Source organism: Aotus nancymaae, unplaced genomic scaffold (assembly GCF_030222135.1).
Source record: "Aotus nancymaae isolate 86718 unplaced genomic scaffold, 86718_ANA_hifiasm-v0.15.2.pri h1tg000014l, whole genome shotgun sequence".
Taxonomy (NCBI): domain Eukaryota; kingdom Metazoa; phylum Chordata; class Mammalia; order Primates; family Aotidae; genus Aotus; species Aotus nancymaae.
In genome coordinates, this window is record NW_026988425.1 from 32491785 (window position 1) to 32514388 (window position 22604).

A 22604-nucleotide genomic window follows, 5' to 3' on the forward strand; every position below is an offset into this window, starting at 1 on the left:
CAGTTCCCGAGGCAATCTGCTGTCACCAAGGCAACCCGCCACTACAGAGAGTGCATCACTAGAGAGGCAGGCCAACATAGTGGAAGCAGTTCTAACTACACCCATATAAACAGGACTGCAGGGAAGTTCACACAGCAGCTGGGCGGAGCCCACAGCAGCTCAGTGAAGCCTCTGCAGGCTGAGTGTGACTAGGCTGCCACCTTGTGGGCAGGGAAAATGGCAGCAGCACAGTGGAAATGCATAAAGCCCTAACTCCCTGGGACAGAACACCTGGGGGAAAGAAAAGGGGGTTTATGAGTTCTGCTCCTGCAGACTTAAACTTACCAAAATCAGAAAGTCGGCAAATACAAAGTCGACAGGTGGATAAATCCACAAAGATGGGAAGAAACTAGCGCAAAAAGGATGAAAACACCTGAAACCAGAACACCTCTCCTCCTACAATGGATCACAACTCCTCACCAGCAAGGGAACAAGACTGGATGGAGAATGAGTGTGATGAAATGACAGAATCAGCTTTCAGAAAGTGGATAATAAGAAACTTCCATGAGCTAAAAAAAAATGTTCTAACCCAATGCAAAGAAACTAAGAACCTTGAAAAAAGACTTGACGAGATGCTAACAAGAATGGACAACTTAGAGAGGAATATAAGTGAATTGATGGAGCTGAAAAACACAACATGAGAACTTCGCTAAGCATGCACAAGTTTCAACAGCCGAATTAACCAAGCAGAAGAAAGGATATCAGAGGTTGAAGATCAACTCAATGAAATAAAACAAGAAGGCAAGATTAGAGAAAACAGGGTAAAAAGGAATGAACAAAGTCAACAAGAAATATGGGACTATGTGAAAAGACCTAATCTACGTTTGATAGGTGTACCCGAATGTGACGAAGAGAATGCATCCAAGCTGGAAAATACTCTTCAGGATAATATCCAGGAAAACTTCCCCAACCTAGCAAGGCAGGCCAATATTCAAGTCCAGGAAATACAGAGAACACCACAAAGATATTCCTCTAGAAGAGCAACCCAAGGCACATAATCATCAGATTCATCAGGGTTGAAATGAAGGAGAAAATACTAAGGGCAGCCAGAGAGAAAGGTCGGGTTACCCTAAAAGGGAAGCCCATCAGACTCACAGCAGATCTCCCAGCAGAAATCCTACAAGCCAGAAGAGAGTGGGGGCCGATATTCAACATCCTTAAAGAAAAGAACTTTCAACCCAGAATTTCATATCCAGCCAAACTAAGCTTCATAAGTGAAGGAAAAATAAAATCCTTTGTGAACAAGCAAGTACTCAGAGATTTTATCACCACCAGACCGGATTTACAAGAGGTCCTGAAGGAGGCACTACACATAGAAAAGAAAACCAGTACCAGCCACTCCAAAAACACACCAAATGGTAAAGAGCATCAACACAATGAAGAATCTGCATCAACCAACGGGCATAACAACCAGCTAGCATCAAAATAACAGGATTAAATTCACACATCACAATATTAACCCTAAATGTAAATGGACTAAATGCCCCAATCAAAAGACACAGACTGGCAAATTGGATAAAAAGCCAAAACCCATCAGTGTGCTGTATCCAGGAAACCCATCTCACATGCAAGGATACACGAAGGCTCAAAATAAAGGGATGGACGAAGATTTACCAAGCAAATGGAGAGAAAAAAAAAGCAGGAGTGGCAATTCTCATCTCTGATAAAATAGACTTTAAAGCAACAAAGATCAAAATAGACAAAGAAGGACATTACATAATGGTAAAAGGATCAATGCAACAAGAAGAGCTAACGATCCTAAATATATATGCACCTAATACAGGAGCACCCACATACATAAGGCAACTTATTAAAGACTTACAAAGAGACATAGATTCCCACACAATAATAGTGGGAGACTTTAACACACCATTGTCAATATTAGACAGATCAATGAGACAGAAAATTAACAAGGATATCCGGGACTTGAACTCAGACCTGGAACAAGCAAATCTAATAGAAATTTACAGACCTCTCCACCCCAAATCCACAGAATATACATTCTCTCAGCATCACATCACACCTACTCTAAAATTGACCACATAATTGGAAGTAAATCACTCCTCAGCAAATGCAAAAGAATGGAAACCATAACAAACAGTCTCTCAGACCACAGTGCAATCAAGTTAGAACTCAGAATTCAGAAACCAACCCAGAATCGCACGCTTCATGGAAAATGAACAACTTTCTCCTGAATGTTGACTGGACAAACAATGAAATAAAGGCAGAAATAAAGATATTCTTTGAAACCAATGAGAATGAAGACACTACATACCAGAATCTCTGGGACACATTTAAAGCAGTCTCTAGAGGAAAATATATAGCAATAAGTGTCCACATGAGAAGCAAGGAGAGATCTAAAATTGACCCCCTATTGTCAAAATTGAAAGAGCTAGAGGAGCAAGATGAAAAAAACTCAAAACCTAGCAGAAGACAAGAAATAACTAAGATCAAAGCAGAATTGAAGGAGATAGAGACACAAAAAACCCTTCAAAAAATCCATAAATCCAGGAGCTGTTTTTTTGAAAAGATCAACAAAATAGACCACTAGCCAGATTAATAAAAAAGGAAAGAGAGAATAACTAAATAGATGCAATAAAAAATGATAAAGGGTATATCACCACAGATTCCACAGAAATTGAAACCATCATCAGAGATTATTACAAACAACTCTATGCACACGAACTAGAAAACGTGGAAGAAATGAATAAATTCCTAGACAGTTGCCTCCTCCCAAGCCTAAACCAGGAAGAAGTTGAAACCCTGAATAGACCAATAACAAGGTCTGAAGTCGAGGCAGCAATTAAGAGCCTACCACCCAAAAAAAAACCCAGGTCCAGATGAGTTCACAGCCGAATTCTACCAGACATACAAAGAGGAACTGGTACCATTCCTTCTGAAACTACTCCAAATAATCAAAAAAGAGGGAATCCTTCCCAAATCATTTTATGAGACCAACATCATCCTGATACCAAAACCCGGCAGAGACTCAACAAGAAAAGAAAACTACAGGCCAATATCCATGATGAACTTAGATGCAAAAATCTTCAATAAAATACTGACATGCCGATTGCAACAGCACATCAAAAAGTTTATCCACCATGATCAAGTAGGATTCATCCTGGGCATGCAAGGCTGGTTCAACATACACAAGTCTACAAATGTAATTCACCACATAAACAGAACCAAAGACAAAAACCACATGATTATCTCAATTGATGCAGAGAAGGCCTTTGACAAAATTCAACAGTGCTTTATGATAAAAACCCTCAATAAACTAGGTATCGATGGAACGTATCTCAAAATAATAAAAGCTATTTATGAGAAACCAACAGGCAATATCATACTGAATGGGCAAAAACTGGAAGCATTCCCTTTGAAATCTGGCACTAGACAAGGATGCCCTCTCTCACAACCCCTGTTCAATATAGTACTGGAAGTTCTAGCCAGAGCAATCAGGCAAGAAAAAGAAATAAAGGGTATTCAATTAGGAAAGGAGGAAGTCAAATCGTCTCTATTTGCAGATGACATGATTGTATATCTAGTAGACCCCATCGTCTCAGCCCAAAATCTCCTGAAACTGATAAACAACTTCAGCAAAGTCTCAGGATACAAAATCAATGTGCAAAAATCACAAGCATTCCTTTACACCAATAACAGACTTAACGAGAGCCAAATCAAGAATGAACTGCCATTCACAATTGATATAAAGAGAATAAAATACCTAGGAATACAACTAACAGGAACGTAAAGGACCTCTTCAAGGAGAACTACAAACCACTGCTCAACGAAATAAGAGAGGATACAAACAGATGGAGAAACATTCCATGTTCATGGTTAGGAAGAATCAATATCGTGAAAATGGCCATACTGCTCAAAGTAATTTACAGATTCAACGCTATCCCCATCAAGCTACCAATGACCTTCTTCACTGGAAAAAACCACCTTAAACTTCAAATGGAACCAAAAGAGAGCCCACATAGCCAAGTCACTTCTAAGCAAAAAGAACAAAGCGGGAGGCATCACACTACCAGACATCAAACTATACTACAAGGCTACAGTAATCAAAACAGCATGGTACTGGTACCAAAACAGAGATATAGACCAATGGAACAGAACAGAGGTGTCGGAGGCAACACAACATATCTACAACCATCCGATCTTTGACAAATCTGATAAAAACAAGCAATGGGGAAAGGATTCCCTGTTTAATAAGTGGTGTTGGGAAAACTGGCTAGCCATATGCAGAAAGCAGAAACTCGACCCCTTCCTGACACCTTACACTAAAATTGACTCCAGATGGATTAAAGACTTAAACATAAGACCTAACACCATAAAAACCCTAGAAGGAAACCTAGGCAAAACCATTCAGGACATAGGTGTAGGCAAGGACTTCATGACCAACACACCAAAAGCATTGGCAACAAAAGCCAAAATAGACAAATGGGACCTAATCAAACTCCACAGCTTCTGCATGGTGAAAGAAACAGTCATTAGAGTGAATCACCAACCAACAGAATGGGAAAAAATTTTTGCAGCCTACCCATCTGACAAAGGGCTGATATCCAGAATTTCCAGCAATCTAAAACAGATTTACAAGAAAAAAACAAACAAGCCCATTCAAAAATGGGCAAAGGATATGAACAGATACTTTACAAAAGAAGACATACATGAGGCCAACAAGCATATGAAAAATGCTCATCATCACTGGTCGTTAGAGAAATGCACATCAAAACTACATTGAGATACCATCTCACGCCAGTTAGAATGGCGATCATTAAAAAATCGGGAGACAACAGATGCTGGAGAGGATGTGGAGAAATAGGAACACTTTTACACTGTTGGTGGGAGTGTGAATTAGTTCAACCATTGTGGAAGACAGTGTGGCGATTCCTCAAGGACCTAGAAATAGAAATTCCATTTGACCCAGCAATCCCATTACTGGGTATATATCCAAAGGATTATAAATCATTCTACTATAAGGATACATGCACACGAATGTTCATTGCAGCACAGTTTACAATAGCAAAGACCTGGAACCAACCCAAATGCTCATCGATGATAGACTGGACAGGAAAGATGTGACACATATACCCCATGGAATATTATGCAGCCATCAAAAACGATGAGTTCGTGTCCTTTGTAGGGACGTGGATGAACCTGGAAACCATGATTCTCAGTAAACTGACACAAGAACACAAAATCAAACACCGCATGTTCTCACTCATAGACGGGTGTTGAACAATGGGAACACATGGATCCAGGGAGGGGAGCACTATACACTGGGGTCTGCTGGGGGCAGTGGGGGTGATAGTGGGGGGTGGGGAGTTGGGGAGAGATAGCATGGGGAGAAATGTCACATATAGGTGAAGGGGAGGAAGGCAGCAAATCACATTGCCACGTATGCACCTATGCAACAATGTTGCATGTTTTTCACATGTACTCCAAAACCTAAAAATAAATAAATAAATAAATAAACACTTGAGAAAAAAAAAAACAAAAAACAAATTTACAACAAAAAATCAAAGAACCCCATCAAAAAGTGGGCAAAGGATATGAAAGACACTTTTCAAAAGAAGACATTTATGCAGCCAACAAACATATGAAAAAATGCTCATCTTCACTGGTCATCAGAAAAATGCAAATCAAAGCCATATTGAGATACCATCTCACATCAGTTAGAATGGTGATCATTAAAAAATTTGGAGACAACAGATGCTGGAAAGGATATGGAGAAATAGGAACACTTTTATACTGTTGGTGGGAGTGTAAATTAGTTAAACCATTGTGATAGACAGTATGGCGATTCCTCAAGAATCTAGAACTAGAAATACCATTTGACCCAGCAATCCCATTACTGGGTGTATACCCAAAGGATTATAAATCGTTCTGCTATAAATATGCATGCACATGTATGTTTATTGCAGTACTGTTCACAGTAGCAAATACTTGGAACCAACCCAAATGCCCATCAAGAATACACTGGATAAGGGCACATATACACCATGGAATACGATGCAGCCACAAAAAAGGATGAGTTCATGTCCTTTGCTGGGACATGGATGAAGTTGGAAACCATCATTCTCAACAAACTGACACAAGAGCAGAAAACCAAACACTGCATGCTCTCACTCATAAGTGGGTGTTGAACAATGAGAACACATGGACACAGAAAGGGGAACATCACACTACAGGGTCTGTTGGGAATGGGGGACTAGGGGAGTGATAGCAGAGAGTGGGGGTATTGGGGAGGGATAACATTAGGAGAAATAGCTAATGTGGGTGACTGGAGCTGGAGGCAGCAAATCACCATGGCATGTGTATACATATGTAACAATCCTGCAAGATCTGCACATGTACCCCAGAACTTAAAGCATAATAATAATAATAATAATAATAATAATAAAAGAGGCAGTAGTTACCATTCCCTTAACACATCCAGAAACTTAAGTTCAGGAAGTGATGTGACTTTCCCAAGGTCTTACAATACTTCCTTCCTTCATACAAGGAAGAGCCCCAACTGCTTCTTCCTTACATATCATGCTTCTAATACATGTGGTTGTAAGACAGAACAAAATAAATTAAATTAAATTATAATAAAAATAATAATTTCAACAGCCATATAGAAATTACAATAATTATCAATTGTCAAAATGATAATCACAAACTGGCAATAGATTTGGCCTCAGGATTCAAGTGCTACTGCTTCCCAACTATTTTTTTCACCAGATCTGCTAATGTCATTAGGGTCCTGGTAGGAAACAGAAGTCATAATCTGAAGCAATAACTGAAGAGAGTTAAATGAGTGGATAGGGTCAAGGGAGCCAATAAGAGATGATACAGCAGCCAGGACTGGTAACAGTGAGAAGCAGCTGACACTCCATCACCCCTAGGCCTGGAAGGGCTGAGAAGGAGCAGTGTTCAGAACCCAGTGAAACCTCTCACTACAGCAAAGGGGCTGCCTAACATGAACGAATGGGGAAAAAACCCAGACCTTGCTTTTCTTCTTCTTTCTTCTCTCCTGAAAGGGCCTCCCATTGACAAAATCTAACAACAAGCCAGAGGACAAAGAGGCCTGAGTGATGATGTCAGGAGGGCTTAGACTTCTTCTCTTAAATACCATGTATGTGCTGCTGACAGCCAGGTTTTAAAAATCTCTGGTCTTGAATTTCAATTTCCTACTAGGTATCTCCTAACTGAACTCCTGATTATTCATCAAAGTTTGTTCCTACAACAATCCTCTCTGTCTCAGTTGTTACCAACTCCTACCAAATGCAGGTCAAAAATCTTGGAGACATCCCTGGGTACTCTTTTCCCCTCCTGACCAGCAGCATCCTATCCTTTAGCAAATTTTGTTGACTCTCCTTCCACATATATCCAGAATCCCACCTCTTCTCCCTGCCTTCAATACTACCAACACAATTCTAATAATCAATTGCCTGGAATGTTATACTGATATGCTGTTTCTGCACCTGCCCTCTTACGGTTTAATCTCGACAAAGAAACTAAAGTGATCCTTTGAACACCTACATTAGATCATGTCGGACGTCTATTCAGAGTGTCTCATAGCCTCCCACGTCACTCAAACTAGAGTAAGTCAAATCCTTACAATTGGTCTATAAGATACTACAAGATCTCCCATCCATTCTCTTACCTCTATGGCCTCTTTTCCCATTACCCCCTTCCCTTAGCTTTTCTGCTAACACTAAACTCCTTTCTGTTCTTAAAATAAACCAGGAACATTCTTGAAAAGGTGTTTGCACTTGTTCACCGTGCTGGTACACTCTTCCCCTAAATAGTTGAATGGCTTGGTCCTAAATCTCCTTTGAATTTTTGTCAACTGTCACCTCAATGAGGCCTTCCCTAACTGCCTTAAATTAAAATGCAGCTCTTCCCCAACTCTAACATTTCCAACCCATTTCCCCATTTCATTTTTTCTCAGAATACTTAAGACCATCTGACACATTTATATTTTACTTTTTGTTTGTTTATGATCTGACTCCCTGCTTGCACTCTCTCTCCACTGTGATAAAAGATCTATAAACCTGACATGCTCATGGGACCATAAGGAGACATGTGCAATTATCAAAGTTTTGTTGCGTGAAAGAAATCTATTTCCTCATAGCCCTTGATAGTACTTGCACAGGGTTGCATAAATGCTCCCCAGCTTGAACCAGAACCAGAAGTTTTAAATTCACTTAGACTAGGATTTAAGTATGATTTGGGCAATGTTTGAGTCCTTTCTTTCTTGGCAAAATGAGAAAAGGCTGCAAAGCAGTTGAGCTGTGGAAGGATTCTAGATATTTTGTCGAGTCTTGGCAAATATTTAGTCAAGGAAAGTCCCTAGCTATATTTCCTGGCCTAACGTTTAAGATTTTAGTGTATAAGACCTTAAAAAGTAGTAAGGTATTGTAAAGCCTCACATAACCTGAAGGTCAAAACTGGTAAAATAACAAATTATTGAAAAATATTTCTAACCTTTTCGCCTTTGCTGTATTAAGCAAACATCGATAAGTTGATATTTGCTGAATGAGTACACAAAGCTTTGCTGACTTTCAGCAGAGTGGAGAACCCAAAAAGAAATTAATTACCACTAAAGATTTTCCTCATGCAGAAAACAGAATAGGCATTAGCCAAGTAATGTGATTTTAGGGACCCAAGAGACCCCAAAGTAAAAAGCACTCTTTCCTTATAAGCTTGCTGATATATACAATTCCACATTCCACAATCTAACTCTTTTACTTAATCATTAAATCCTGATTAAATGCAAATATCCCCTGTGTACGGTCCTCCATCAGTTATTTATTCCTCAGGGTAAAAAAAAAAATGAAAACAGGTTTTGCCAAGGAGCATATGAATAGATATAAGCAGCTTGAGGAAGCTGTGTTCCAGGAAATAAAAGATTAAGTGGCTCAGACAGCAAACTTCACCAACCTTATAGTTTTGCCTGTATTTAGTCTCACTATAGCTGTTTTTTTTTTTTTTTTTTTTTTGAGACGGAGTTTCGCTCTTGATACCCAGGCTGGAGTGCAATGGCGCGATCTCGGCTCACCGCAATCTCCGCCTCCTGGGTTCAGGCAATTCTCCTGCCTCAGCCTCCTGAGTAGCTGGGATTACAGGCACGCGCCACCGTGCCCAGCTAATTTTTTGTATTAGTAGAGACGGGGTTTCACCATATTGACCAGGATGGTCTCGATCTCTTGACCTCGTGATCCACCCGCCTCGGCCTCCCAAAGTGCTGGGATTACAGGCTTGAGCCACCGCGCCCGGCCTCACTATAGCTGTTTTAAAGTTTCTTTATCTCCAAGATTGATATGGTTTGGCTCTGTGTCCCCACTCAAATCTCATGTTGAACTATAATCCCCATGTACTAAAGGAGGCCTGATGGGAGGTAATTGAGTCATGGGGGTGGACTTTCCTCTTGCTTTTCTCATGACAGTGAATGAGCTCTCATGAGATCTAGTTGTTTAGAAGTGTGTAGTGCTTCCCCTTTGCACTCTCTCTCTCCTGCTCCACATGGTAAGACACGCTTTCTTCCCCTTCACCTTCCACCATGATTGTAAGTTTTCTGAGGCCTCCCAGCTGTGCTTCCTGTTAAATCTGCAGAACTGTGGTCAATTAAACCTCTTTTTCGTCATAAATTACCCAGTTCAGATAGTTCTTTATAGGAGTGTGAGAAGTGACTAATACAAAATGTAATGTCTTTTTGGGTAAGTTGTCATTTCTGAGACGCAGGTCAGCTTTCATATATCTGGACGTGGGGTTGGGAAGGAAGTGGTGACTATCAGAATGTGAATTATACAGTCCTTCTTTTATTTCCTATTTGACCCTTACACATTTCATTCTGTCTTTATAATGAATTTAGTAGAATCAATGAGACTAGTAGAAAATGTAGTCATAGAAGTTGATAGGAATGACTAAAATCCTTTCAGTACCCTCAATACGTGGATGGATTTCAAGAGCCTAGTCTCACCTAGGGGAAGGGTGATTACTCAACTTCCGTCTTCTCTAGACTTTCTGTCTCACCTAAGGGAGAGAAAAACTAAGAAACAACTGTGAAGTTTCCAGTCCAGGAACACAGGCCTACAAAAAGACAGATTTGATAAGAAGATTATAGAACTCTTCTCCATCCCCTCCCTCATCCCTACCTCATGAAAAAGTTCCAGGAGAAATTAAGGCTTAAGAGTAGCCTACTTTATCTCTCTCTAATCACACACACACACACATACATGCATCCTGGTGGTTGTTTCTCTGACTGAAACCTGAATGATACAGAATTTAGAACTGTCACCAAAAAATGATAAGTATGTGAACTAATGCATATGTTAATTAGATCAATTTAGCCATTCCACCACGTATACATATTCCAAAATGACATGTACACCATAAATACATACATTTTTATTTTTCAAATAAAAATAAAAGTTTTAAATTTAAAAATAGCATTGAAAGCAGTTTCTAAGAAACAGTCTTAAATATGAGTTGCTGAACTGACTCTGGGTTTTTCGGTGCTCTGATCTGCTCCACTTTAAAGGCATTGATGACTGTTTCCAGTGGTATAGGAAGCATTAATAATCTATTGAATGCAGTGGTAAAACAGTTACTCAAATTATCACCTGGAAATACCTATAATAATATGTCTATAGAAAAAGCAAACGTTGTGGGTGACAAAATATTTTCTGCTATAGAGCATTTAAATAAAAAGTGTGCTGGAGCATTTAGGTAAACAAAATTATGAATGAAGGGCTTTAAATTCCCAGTTCACAGTACTACTTCAGTGACTACTGCCAAGGAAACATCTTCTGAACCTGCAAGGCTGAGATTTCTGAAAACCAAATGCAAGTCTAATACCATGTGTACCTCAATTACAGAATAAATGTCTGTAGAGGCAAAGACATCCTCTTCTGTCTTAAGAGATGTACCCCTTGCATGAAGAACTGGTTCTCCTCAGAACATTCCCCTACCATCTGTCATTGCTTCTGCTACTGTAACTAGATACAAGTCTCAGTGTCACACAATCATTTGGAGGTTGCTTCACCTGCTTCTGTTGCCAGCAGTGCCACTGCTTGAATTTTGCCTGCTCTGTTTGTCCCACCCACTCATTCTGCCAAGTGGCAGGATGCACTTGGCTTGCACTACTGACCTGGATCCCGTGCCCACTGAGGGTGAGCCAGGTATGAGGAGGTGAGGGGTATGTGAGGGAGTGAGTGCAGGATCTGGCCACAGCTGCAGTGGGGCGGGCAGCTCCAGACACTGGTTCTGTGCAAGGCTGTGGCTAGACCAGGTGCACCACAAATGTCTTCTGCTGTGGACACTGGCATCTGGACAAGTAGAATGCAGTGGTGCCCAAAAACTTGGAGACATTGACAATAGTGGAACCCCAAGGGGTGGGGGTGGGCATATTACAGCTCACTCTGGCCCAAGGTTCCTGGACCCAGTCCTGCTGCAGCTTCCCTTCACATGGGGTAGCCTCCCAACACCAGTGAAAGGTGGGAGGGCTATAATGTTACATCTCTGACTCAGATTGGAATCCCAAGGTCTGGACCCCCCGCTGGGTCACCACTCTTCACTCCCCCAGACCCACAAATGGGAGCATGCTACTGCCCACAGCTCAGTAAGTCAGTCAGCAAAGTGTTGCAGACATTTTCATGCCTGTCATTTGGCAGGTCCCAAGTTCTTGTCCCATGTTCAGGAAGAATGAGGTTACACAGGAAACTGGGGGTGAGCAAGGTAGAGAAGTGCTTTATTGAGTGACAGAACAGTTGTCAACAGAGAGGAGACCTGAAGTGGGTAGCTCCTATCTGCAGGCAGGTAGTCCTGACATGTGGCTGAGTCTGGGGTTTTTATGGGCTCAGAATTGAGAACGTGCATGCTGATTGGTCCATGGGAGGGCCCATAAAAAGCACCGTCTGACTGGCTGAAAAGCATCAAAGAGGTTCTCATACTGGGTGATGGACTCCACCAAGAATTGACAGCCCAGCCCCCAGGCTTCAGGCCATTGCTAGCTTAAAGTTTGAGCCTAACCAGGGACCCACCCCTTTCTGCCTAGGAACCTATCTGCCTCCTGCTGCCATTGTCAGCAAGTCTAAGGATGAGATACAGAGGATAACCTGAGAGGAGGCATAATCCACACTAAAAAATATTGCATGATTTTGCCAATTTCTATCAATAGAAACCTGGAGAATGTGTGTAGGAATGGATCTTAAGGTTATCCTAGTCACTTTGTGTTGCTGTAACAGAATACCACATAAATGGTAATACATGAAGCAATTTAGAGTCTGGCAGAGAATATGATAAGCAGTCAAGCAGGGAAGCTCCCTCATAGGCAGGTAAGCTGAGGACCTAGGACAGGCATGGCCTCCTCCCTGCAGACACCCAGAGCTCTCACTGTGGCACCCACTGGCCAGGCTCAGGCCTTGAAACAACTGTAAACATCTTTCCTCCCAACTTTGGTGACCTGATGGCACCAGTGGCCTCTCCAAGCCTGACCCTCCCAGTGTCCAGTGTCTCCTTGCCCAACCCTGCTGTGCTTGGATGCAGCACCTTTGGATGGTGGTGAGCATGGCAGCATAGGAAGGTGTCCCATATGCACTGAGGGCCACCATGGTGTGGGGCAGAAAGAGGCAGGTGTTCACACCAAGCTCGGCCACCTCAGGCCTGGAGTTGTGTAGCTCTGGGTCCTGACATAACTGATCTGTCCTAAGAGTGAGTCCTACCTAGTCCTGACAACAAGGAACAAAAGGCTGAACACCTGAAAGGTAAATGGAGCCCCACATGACAATGGGTGGAACAGTTAGCAGTTGGCAATCATCCAGTGTTTGTTGTTGGTCTTTATTCCACCAGACCTTAATGTGGGAAGTGGAAATGGCAAATAACATGCCACACAGTTGGTCCATTGGAAAGGCCCACCACTCTTTGGGAAGATTGGCCATTTATAGACAGCCTGTGTATATAATATGAAAAAGATGCCCTCAACATTCCTGCCAACCTTTTAAAAGAAAAATTTGCTAAATCTAGCCTTTCTAGATGAAAAGAAGTTTCTGATGTATGATAGAGTTAGAAAATCACACATCCTGTAAAAGCCCACTTGTTTAAAAAAAGGATAGAAATTAAATGTATTCTGAATGTGACTTTTTGAAAGAGAGTTGTTAGATCATCTCTGGAAGTGACCCAGGTAACCACACATGCCCATGTTGGTTTAATGGGTTAGAGGATGTGGAGCAGGAGACTTAAGAAAAGAAGAAGATTCACGCCAGAGTAGTCATATTTAGAAGACATTTTCATATTATAACCATTGTTTTGTATGTGCATTTTATTCCTCACTACTGTATGTATAATTGACAATGATAAAGAACTTTTTGAAATATCTTCATAGATGTTCAGAGGTGCTTGATAAATGTTAAAAGTAGAGGAGGTAAAAGAACACATTTTGTAAATATCTTTTAAAAATTCATATGAAATGCTTTTTGTCAGTAGGGATGGAGATGGCCAAACCTCTTGAGTAATATACATTGTGTTTGTGCACTGAATCAAGGGAGGTGGGAGGAAAAATGCAACAAGCTCTGTGCCAGTGCACCTGTAGGGAGGCAAGATTAACCACTGTCCTTTATGCATTTTGTTTTACTTGTCTGTGTATGTAGTGTATATAAAGGACAAACAAGTCCTGATTTACAATATTCAGTCTTTCTAGGTGTTAAAGAAGTTGCTAGTATATAAAAAGAGTTATAAAGTAATGCATTGAATACACTTTGTCTTAAAATTTATAAGAAAGACTGCTCTTAAAAACACTTAGGAAATGAAATGTTAAAATCCCCCCTAAGCATTACAGATGCTTATGACTGGCCACTGGGTTGAGAGACGTAGAAGGAGGGAAGGACTCTAGGTCAAATGTTCCTGTTTAGAAGACACTTTCAAATTATAGCCTTCGTCATGTATGTGTATCATTATTTGATGCTGGCTCAGTTTATTGTAGAAAACTGAAGTGCTATTTGAAACATTCAGTGTTTCCAGATGTTGAAAAGTGTGTTAAAAGCAGAGGGCTAAAGTCACATCCTTTACTCATTTTTTTTTTTGTTATTTCATAGGAATGGTTGCATTTGGGGAGCGGCTGCATTTCGAAATGGGATTATTAAACTTGATGTTTTGGAGAGTATGCTGACTGTTCACTGGATGGTGGCAGGTGGAAGGAGGAGGAAGTATGAGAAGAGAAGGATTATGTGCCCATAAGTTAGATTAGTCCAAAGGGTCAAACCATTGTTCTCTATGTGCATTTTAGTTAATACTGCTGTGTTTAAAGGATAAACAAGTCCTAATGCTCAAAGTATGTTGTAAGTAGAAGTAGTAAAATAATCCCCTTATAAATGTATCTTTGTTAGTTTTTAGGAAGCACTATCTTCTGGGAGTGACCTTTGTTAATCCACCTCTTAGATCTAGGCATAGTTCTTTATTGAGTCACTGGAATGCTGGAAGATGGAGAAGAAGGGTGAATGGAAGGGCTCTTTGCTAGTATCTCCGTATCTAGAAGGTGGTCTTAGATTTTAACCATAGATCTATGTGTACATATTTAGTAAAGTGTCTGTGTTTATTGGGGGCAAAGTTCATTATTTCACAATATCTAGACTTTACAGATGTCTTGAGGTGACAGTACATGATAAAAAGTAGAGCTAGTGAATGAGCCAATTTGTAAACATCTTTTTGTTATAATTGATAGAAAAGATGCACCTTGGACATGAGATTGTTAAACCACTTCTAAGCAGGGTATGTCAGAACTTGTGGATTAGGTTGGTAGTAGAGGGGCAGAAGGAAGTACAAAGGAAGAGAAGTATAAGATGTGTTCTTATTTACGTTCTGACAAAACCCATTGATGTATGTTCATGTCTTTTGGCTGTACTGTAGTAATACATTAAGTAATCAATGGAAACATACCTTCTTGCTAATATTTTAATGGTATAGGTCTCATAATAAATTCTCTTCAAAGACAGAGACCAATGGAACAGAACAGAGGCCTCAGAAAGAATGCCACACAACTACAGCCATCTGATCTTTGACAAATCTGACAAAAACAAGCAATAGGAAAGGATTCCCTATTTAATATATGGTGTTGGGAAAATTGGCTAACCATATGCAGAAAGCTGAAACTGGATCCCTTCCTTACACCTTATACAAAAATTAACTCTAAATGATTAAACACTTAAACATGAGGTCTAATGCCATAAAAACCCTAGAAGAAAACCTAGGCAATACCATTCAGGAGATAGGCATGGGCCAGGACTGCATGACTAAAATACTAAAAGCAATGGCAACAAAAACCAAAATAGACAAATGGGATCTAATTCAACCTAAGAGCTTCTGCACAGCAAAAGAAACTATCAATAGCATGAACCGGCAACCAACAGAATGGGGAAAAATTTTTGCTATCTACCCATCTGACAAAAGGCTAATATCCAGAATCCACAAGAACTTAAACAAATTTACAAGAAATAAACAACTCCATCAAAAAGTGGGCAAAGGATATGAACAGACACTTCTCAAAAGAAGAGATTTATGCAGCCAACAAACATATGAGAAAAAGCTCATTATCACTGGTCATCAGAGAAATGTGAATCAAAACCATATTGAGATACCAACTCATGCCAGTTAAAATGGCGATCATTAAAAAATCAGGAGACAACAGATGCTGGAGAGGATGAGGAGAAAAAGGAATGCTTTTACATTGTTGGTGGGAGTGTAAATTAATTCAACCATTGTGGAAGACAGTGTGGCAATTCCTCAAGGATCTACAAATAGAAATTCCATTTGACCCAGCAATCCCATTACTGGGTATATACCCAAAGGATTATAAATCATTCTATTTTAAACAACATGCATATGTATGTTTATTGCAGCACTGTTCACAATAGCAAAGACTTGAAACCAATCCAAATGCCCATCAAGGATAGTCTGGATAAAGAAAATGTGGCACATTTACACCATGGAATACTATGCAGCCATAGAAAAGGATGAGTCCATGTCCTTTGCAGGGACATGGATGAAACTGGAAACCATAATTCTCAACGAACTGACCCAAGAGGGTAAAACCAAACACCACATGTTCTCACTCATAAGTGGGTGTTGAACAATGAGAACACATGGACACAGGGAGGGGAATATCACACACTGGGGCCTGGAGGTTGGGGGACTAGGGGAGGAATAGCAGGAGTTGGGGGAATTGGGGAGAGATAGCATTAGGAGAAATACCTAATGTAGATGACTGGGTGATGGATGCAGCAAACCACCACCATGGCATGTGTATACCTCTATAACAAACCTGTATGATCTGCACATATACCCCAGAACTTAAAGTATAATAAAAATAAAAATAAATACTCTTAGAAACATTGTACTTAGTGTATCCTGTTGCTTTATATTTCATTTTAAATTGAGATTTAAGAGAATGCAGTATTTTAATCAGAACTCTGCCAATGCTTTTATCTAGAGGTCCATTGCCATTTTGCCTTCTATGAAGTCTTTGTTCCAAGAAAGGCAGGATTACATTTATTTTCTAACAGATTGAGCTAGTGTAGTATATTCTTGGTTATCAAAATACTCTTATAGGTTTGGGATTTTGAATTGATAAATATTTATGATGTGTGAAAAAATCACTGATATTAATCCCATAAATTTGGATGTTTTATCTAAACACATACAGGAGCTAGAAGGACATCTGAAACATTGTAAGTGGCTTATAATCATGGATGACTTCGTTCTTTATTTCTTGTGTTTTTAAATTTCCTATAGCGCACACATTAACTTTAAAAAATAAAGATTATTTTTAAAATGCCAAAAAAGTTTACATAGTTCTAAAGGCTGGGAAGTCCAAGAGCATGGCACTGGTATCCAACAAGGACCTTCATGCTGTATTATCCCTTCTTTTCTCTTTTCATCCTTCTCTTGTAGAAGGACAAGAGAGGGTAAAAGTGAGAGACAGTGAGAACTTGGCTCACTTTTATAACAACACACTTTTGTGAAAACAAACCCACTCCTGTGAGAAAAACATTAACCTATTGATGAGGGTGGAACCTCCATGGCCTTATCACATCTTAATGGTCCCACTTATTAATACAACCACAATGGTGATTAGATTTCAACTTGAGTTTGGAGAGAACATTCAAATCATGGAATCAAGGTGGAAGAAATACAGAACTGCATAAAGACAATTCTACTGATTTGTGTTCATTGGCAGAGATTCCACTTTCAAGGTGTTAGTTCAAAGGGCTGAAAATGACTCTAAGAATTTGCTTGGTTGCTTGATTAAAACATGGCCACAAAATAACGTAGAATAATGAAGTTGGAATGCCAAAACAAGTAGCACAAGTAGAGAGACGAGATTGATAAATGGTAGAGAAAAAAGATTGGAGTGCTAGAGTGGATTATTGAAAGTCCTGCTCACATACCCCCTTCCTGTGCCACCCAGGAGGGTCAACAGAATATGCCCTTTATAAATAATGTGAGAAATACATTTATGAAGGAAACGCTAAGCATCCTCGAAGCATTCTGTGGTGGTGGTTCTTTACTGGTCAGGAGTTAGAGTGAAAACTGTTATCATCAAACTGGGATTCCTCAATTCAATGCAGATGGTGGCACTTTGAAATGGCAGTGGTGGCACTTGTTTGCCACAGTCAGAGTGAATTTGGTTACTGTAATGAATGGTAGAGCCAAAGTAATCAGAAGAATTTGACTTACAGAGATCTTTAGCACTGGCTAGTTGATAATGGCATTCATAAAACTGAATAGATAGATATACTGCTTAACTTTTACTGGATCTGTATAAGTTGAAAAGCTCTAAGTCTAGAAAAGAGAGATATGATTTGAATCATTTAAACAGAAATTTAGGTCTCAGTCAATTCCAAGTTATGAACTTCTTCACAGATTCAGAGCCCCCTTTAATGTTGGTGAGCCTGAATTCCCTTGAAGAACCTTCAAGGTTCTTTTGAAGGACTCTTGTACGTTGACAAAAATTTATATGGTTAATCTTCCTTCCAACCTTCCCTGCAGTTGTGCATTGGGGAAGTTAAAATAATCAGAATTACTGGAGGATCACTGGACATTGGCTCTGAACTGACACTAATTCCCAGAGACCCAAGTATAACTGTGGTCCACTAGTCAGAGTAGGAGCTTATGGAGAATCAGGGAACCAGTCAAATTTTGGCTCAGGTCTATTGCAGTGTGCTCAGTGGGTCCCTGAATTAATTTTGTTGTTAATTCCCAAGTTCTGGAATGAATAATGGGAAAAGCATTACTCCACAGTTGGTAGAGTCCCTTTATTAGTTCCCTGACTCATGAAGTGAGGGCTGTTATTCTAGAGGTCAAGTGCAGGCCACCAGAACTGCCTGTTTCCAGAAATAGTAAGCCCAAAGCAATACTGCTGTCATGAAGGATTGCAGAGATTAGTACCCACCACATCTCTATTGAACTTAACTAGCTAACATGTCCAGAATATAGATGGATCTTAATAATGACAGAGAATATATAATTACCCTAAAGTTAACCAGACAATGACTCCAATTGCAGCAAAGAAAATTGCCATTAGGTAACCCAGTATTATCAAAATGCAAATATCACCTTGTTGGCAACTGACTCTAGTCTCCTTTCAAGACCCCATTCTCAAATGACTAAAAGTTCTTATTTTCTCAGGCCGAGAGACATAAAGTGGAGAAATAAACCTGTATATGGCAGAAAGCCCTATCTGAAAACACAGAGAAAACAAAGTGAGTTCCTACATCCTAATAATTCTCCTAGGCCAATTTTCTCAGATCTTGCTAACAAAACAGGTACCAAATAAGAGATCTGGAATCACTGCTGCTATGCCGTATGTCTCAGTCAGCCACCAGGTCCAAAATTGTCCCCACTGATATTTAAATGAGCATAGCAATTGCCATGAGGACCTGGGATACATTTGGATTTTACAAGTGGACATTAGAACTCCCAGTTGGCTATCTATATAGACTTGGGCCAGATAGTTCATTAACCTTACAATAATATAACCCCACATTTTGTGGAGTTAAAATTTTTGAAAGATTTTATTGTGTTGTAGCAGAGTTTAACTATAATGCTATAATCCAGTAAAACTTGTCATTTATAAAATTGATCCAAAATTAATAGTTCTTCTATATTTTAACACTAATAGAAAATGTAATGAAAATATACCCTTCACAATTGCAAGTACAAGAAAGAAAATACCTAGTAATAAATTTCTTCTATCAGAAGAAAACTTTACAACATTTTTGTTTTCTTCCTCAATTAATAAGTGTTTCTTGTTTAAGAAAGAAAAGCCTTAACATTTTGAAGATGTCCATTCACATAAAATAATCTATCAGTTGAATATGTCTAGTTTAATACTACTAAATAACTTTAGATTTATATTTTGTACATGGTAAGGTGTGGAATTTGACAAAATAATTTGAAACCCAGATATCAGTTGGAGTTTTCTAAACCTCTTAGCTATGTTTAGAATTGCCTCAATCCTTCAATTTTATAATCTAAGGAAACACTAAACCCTTTCCAAGAATTCCGTAAATGCCTTGGATCTATACTACCATGACATTATTCTTTTGGGGACTTTTTTTCTTTTTTTTTGAGACAGAGTTTCGCTCTTGTTACCCAGACTGGAGTGCAATGGCGTGATCCCGGCTAACCGCTACCTCTGCCTCCTGGGTTCACGCAATTCTCCTGCCTCAGCCTCCTGAGTAGCTGGGATTACAGGCATGTGCCACCACGCCCAGCTAATTTTTTTTTTTTTTTTTTTTTTTTTTTTTTGTATTTTTAGTAGAGACGGGGTTTCACCATGTTGACCAGGATGGTCTAGATCTCTTGACCTCGTCATCCACCCGCCTCGGCCTCCCAAAGTGCTGGGATTACAGGTGTGAGCCGCCGCGCCCGGCCTTCTTTTGGGGCCTTTTATCTTTAATTAATATCTTCTTTCTACAGCGCATTAATCTCACTTTGCTACTCAGCTCCCCTCTGGTTTCTACAACTAAAATCAGTCACATGAAGAATTTATACAGAGATTCTTCAAAAAACTAAGAATAGAACTATTATAAGATACAGCAACCTCACTGCTGGGTATATACATAAAAGAAAGAAAATCAGTATATCCAAGAGTTATCTGCATTCCAATGTATTTGCAGAATTATTCACAACAGCCGAGATATGGAGCAAATCTAAGTGTCTATCCACATAAAGAAAATGTGATGTGATGTGTGTGTATATACATATATACACACACACACAATGAAATACTATTTAGACATTAAAAAATGAGATCCTGTCATTTGCAGCAGCATGGATGGAACAGGACGACATTATGCTTACTGAAATAAACTAGGCACAGAAAGACAAAGACTGTACATTCTCACTTATATGTGGGAACTAAAAGTCGATCTCACAGAGGTAGAGAGTAGAATTGTAGTTGCCAGAGGCTGGGAAGGGAGAGCAGGGGGATGAAGAGCAGTTGGTTAATGCAGTGGTCCCCAACCTTTTTGGCACGAGGGACTGGTATCATGGAAGATTTTTCCATGGATGGGGGTGTTGGAGGTTGGGAGGATGGTTTTAGGATGAAACTTTTCCACTTCAGATCATCAGGCATTGATTAGATTCGCCTAAGTAGTGTGCAACCTAGATCCCTCACATGCACGGTTTACAATAGAGTTCCTGATCCTATGAGAATCTAATGCCCCACTGATCTGATGGGAGGCAGAGCTCAGGTGGTGATGCTCACTCTCTCGATGCTCACATCCTGCTGTGCAGCCCACTTCCTAACGGACCAGTACCAGCCTGCAGCCTGGAGGCTAGGGTCCGTTGAGTTAATGGGTACAGAAATACAGTCAGAGAAAAAGAATACGTTCTAGTATTTGATAGTACAGCAGAAAAGTTATAACTAATAGCAATTTATTGTATATTTCAAAATAGTCAGAAGAAAGTAACTGTAATGTTCCCAACACAAAAAAAGATAAAAGTTTGATGTGACAAATATCCCAAATACCCTGATTTGATTATTACACATTGTGTACATGGATCAGGATGACACATGTACCTCAAAAATGTGTACAACCACGATGTCTCAATAAAAAGATAAAAACAACAATAATTTATATATTTAGCTGACTAAAAATCAGAACAGCATGCAGAAGGACTTTCCATCAACGTAAATGCTTCTTATTCAATCCCTTCAGATTGCTTCCCCATTCCAAAGTCCCAAATTGGAGGTGTAAAGTCAACAAGATGGCTGTTTAGACCCTCCAAGTGTCCCTTCCCCACCACAAAAAGCCCTAAACAATGAATATACAACTACAGTTTGCCAAAAAAATAAAGGAGAGCACTGGAGAACAGCAAGGAAGTAGCCAAAATCTGGCAAAGCACAGAAACTCAGGATGATCACATAGAGAAAGGAAGGAGACACCTTGCCTCTGCCACACCCTTGCCGCCCACAATCAAACCAGCTAGGAGCTAGGAGGGACTTCTTCTTGTGATGAAAAGCAAGCTAGAGGACCCAGAATCCCTTGTCACAGCTGTGGACACCTTCAGTCTTCACTGCTGGACACTGCTGCCATCCTCACAGGTTCTGAGCCCAACTGATGGAGCTCCCTGGAGTCTAAATGCTGACCTACACCCAGAGAAAAAACAGACACTGTGTCCCACCCCTCTGTGGCCTGTGCTGCTACTATTCTGTGCCCTCTCAGAACTGGAGTATGTCCTGCTCTGGAAGTGAGTGGCCACTGAATCTCTCCTGGAAGTTTAGCCATCATTGTACCACACTAAATAGTGAGCCAACCTGGGGCAAAGCTGCTGCTACAACCTGACCACTATGGCTGAGCTACCACAGAACCACTTTGTCCCCTATCCTAGTTGCTGCTTTACCCTCCTCTTAGAGCTGAGCAGAAGTGGTGTCCCACCTCTGGGGACTTGAAGCCTAGAAATTCTGGAGCAGTCATACCCCTGGTGCCATAGCTGAGGCAGCATCCCACCCCCAGGAATATCCATCTGCCTTCACATCGGAGCAGTCACACACACTTGGTGCCACTGGTGAGGCAGCACTTTGCTCCTGGGCAACCCTGGTCTCCTGCATACCATAGTAGTTGTGCCCTTTGGCACTACAGCTGAGGCAGTGAGCCATCCCCTGTGATCCAGGGACTCTACTGACTCATATAGCCAGGCTTTCTGGGGCCAAGCAGACATGGTGTCTCCTAGGGAATCAGAGCCTTGGATTAACTATGGCACGCCACAGTCCAGGACAAACAATCATAGTGTCCTGCCTACCTGAAGCTGGACTAGGGTCCCATAGTCTGAACTGCTGAGGCACCCTGCCTTTCTGGGAAGTAGAATTGATGCACTGCTCCCCATCATCCTACATCCCCCTTGGGCACAGCCATAGTGGCATCTTGACATTCCTGGGTCCTTACTGCTGTTGTATCTGACTTCATAGAGGCTGGGCTACTGCGGTGTCCTATCATCCTAGAGTCCAGAGTCCACACAGCATGGTACTTCATCACCCGGAGTCCAAGCTGTCACCATGCTCTTGGGTACTTAGT

General features: G+C 40.5%; 1 long non-coding RNA gene across 1 annotated transcript in view; it reads right to left on the reverse strand.

The window, feature by feature from the left end:
* Positions 1 to 21649, reverse strand: part of LOC135274773 (uncharacterized) — a 59482-nt gene extending 37833 nt beyond the window's left edge. Inside the window, exon 1 of the long non-coding RNA XR_010342524.1 lies at positions 21481 to 21649. This is a non-coding gene — a long non-coding RNA (uncharacterized LOC135274773). The remainder of the gene's footprint in view (positions 1 to 21480) is intronic.
* Positions 21650 to 22604: the final 955 nt, after the last annotated feature.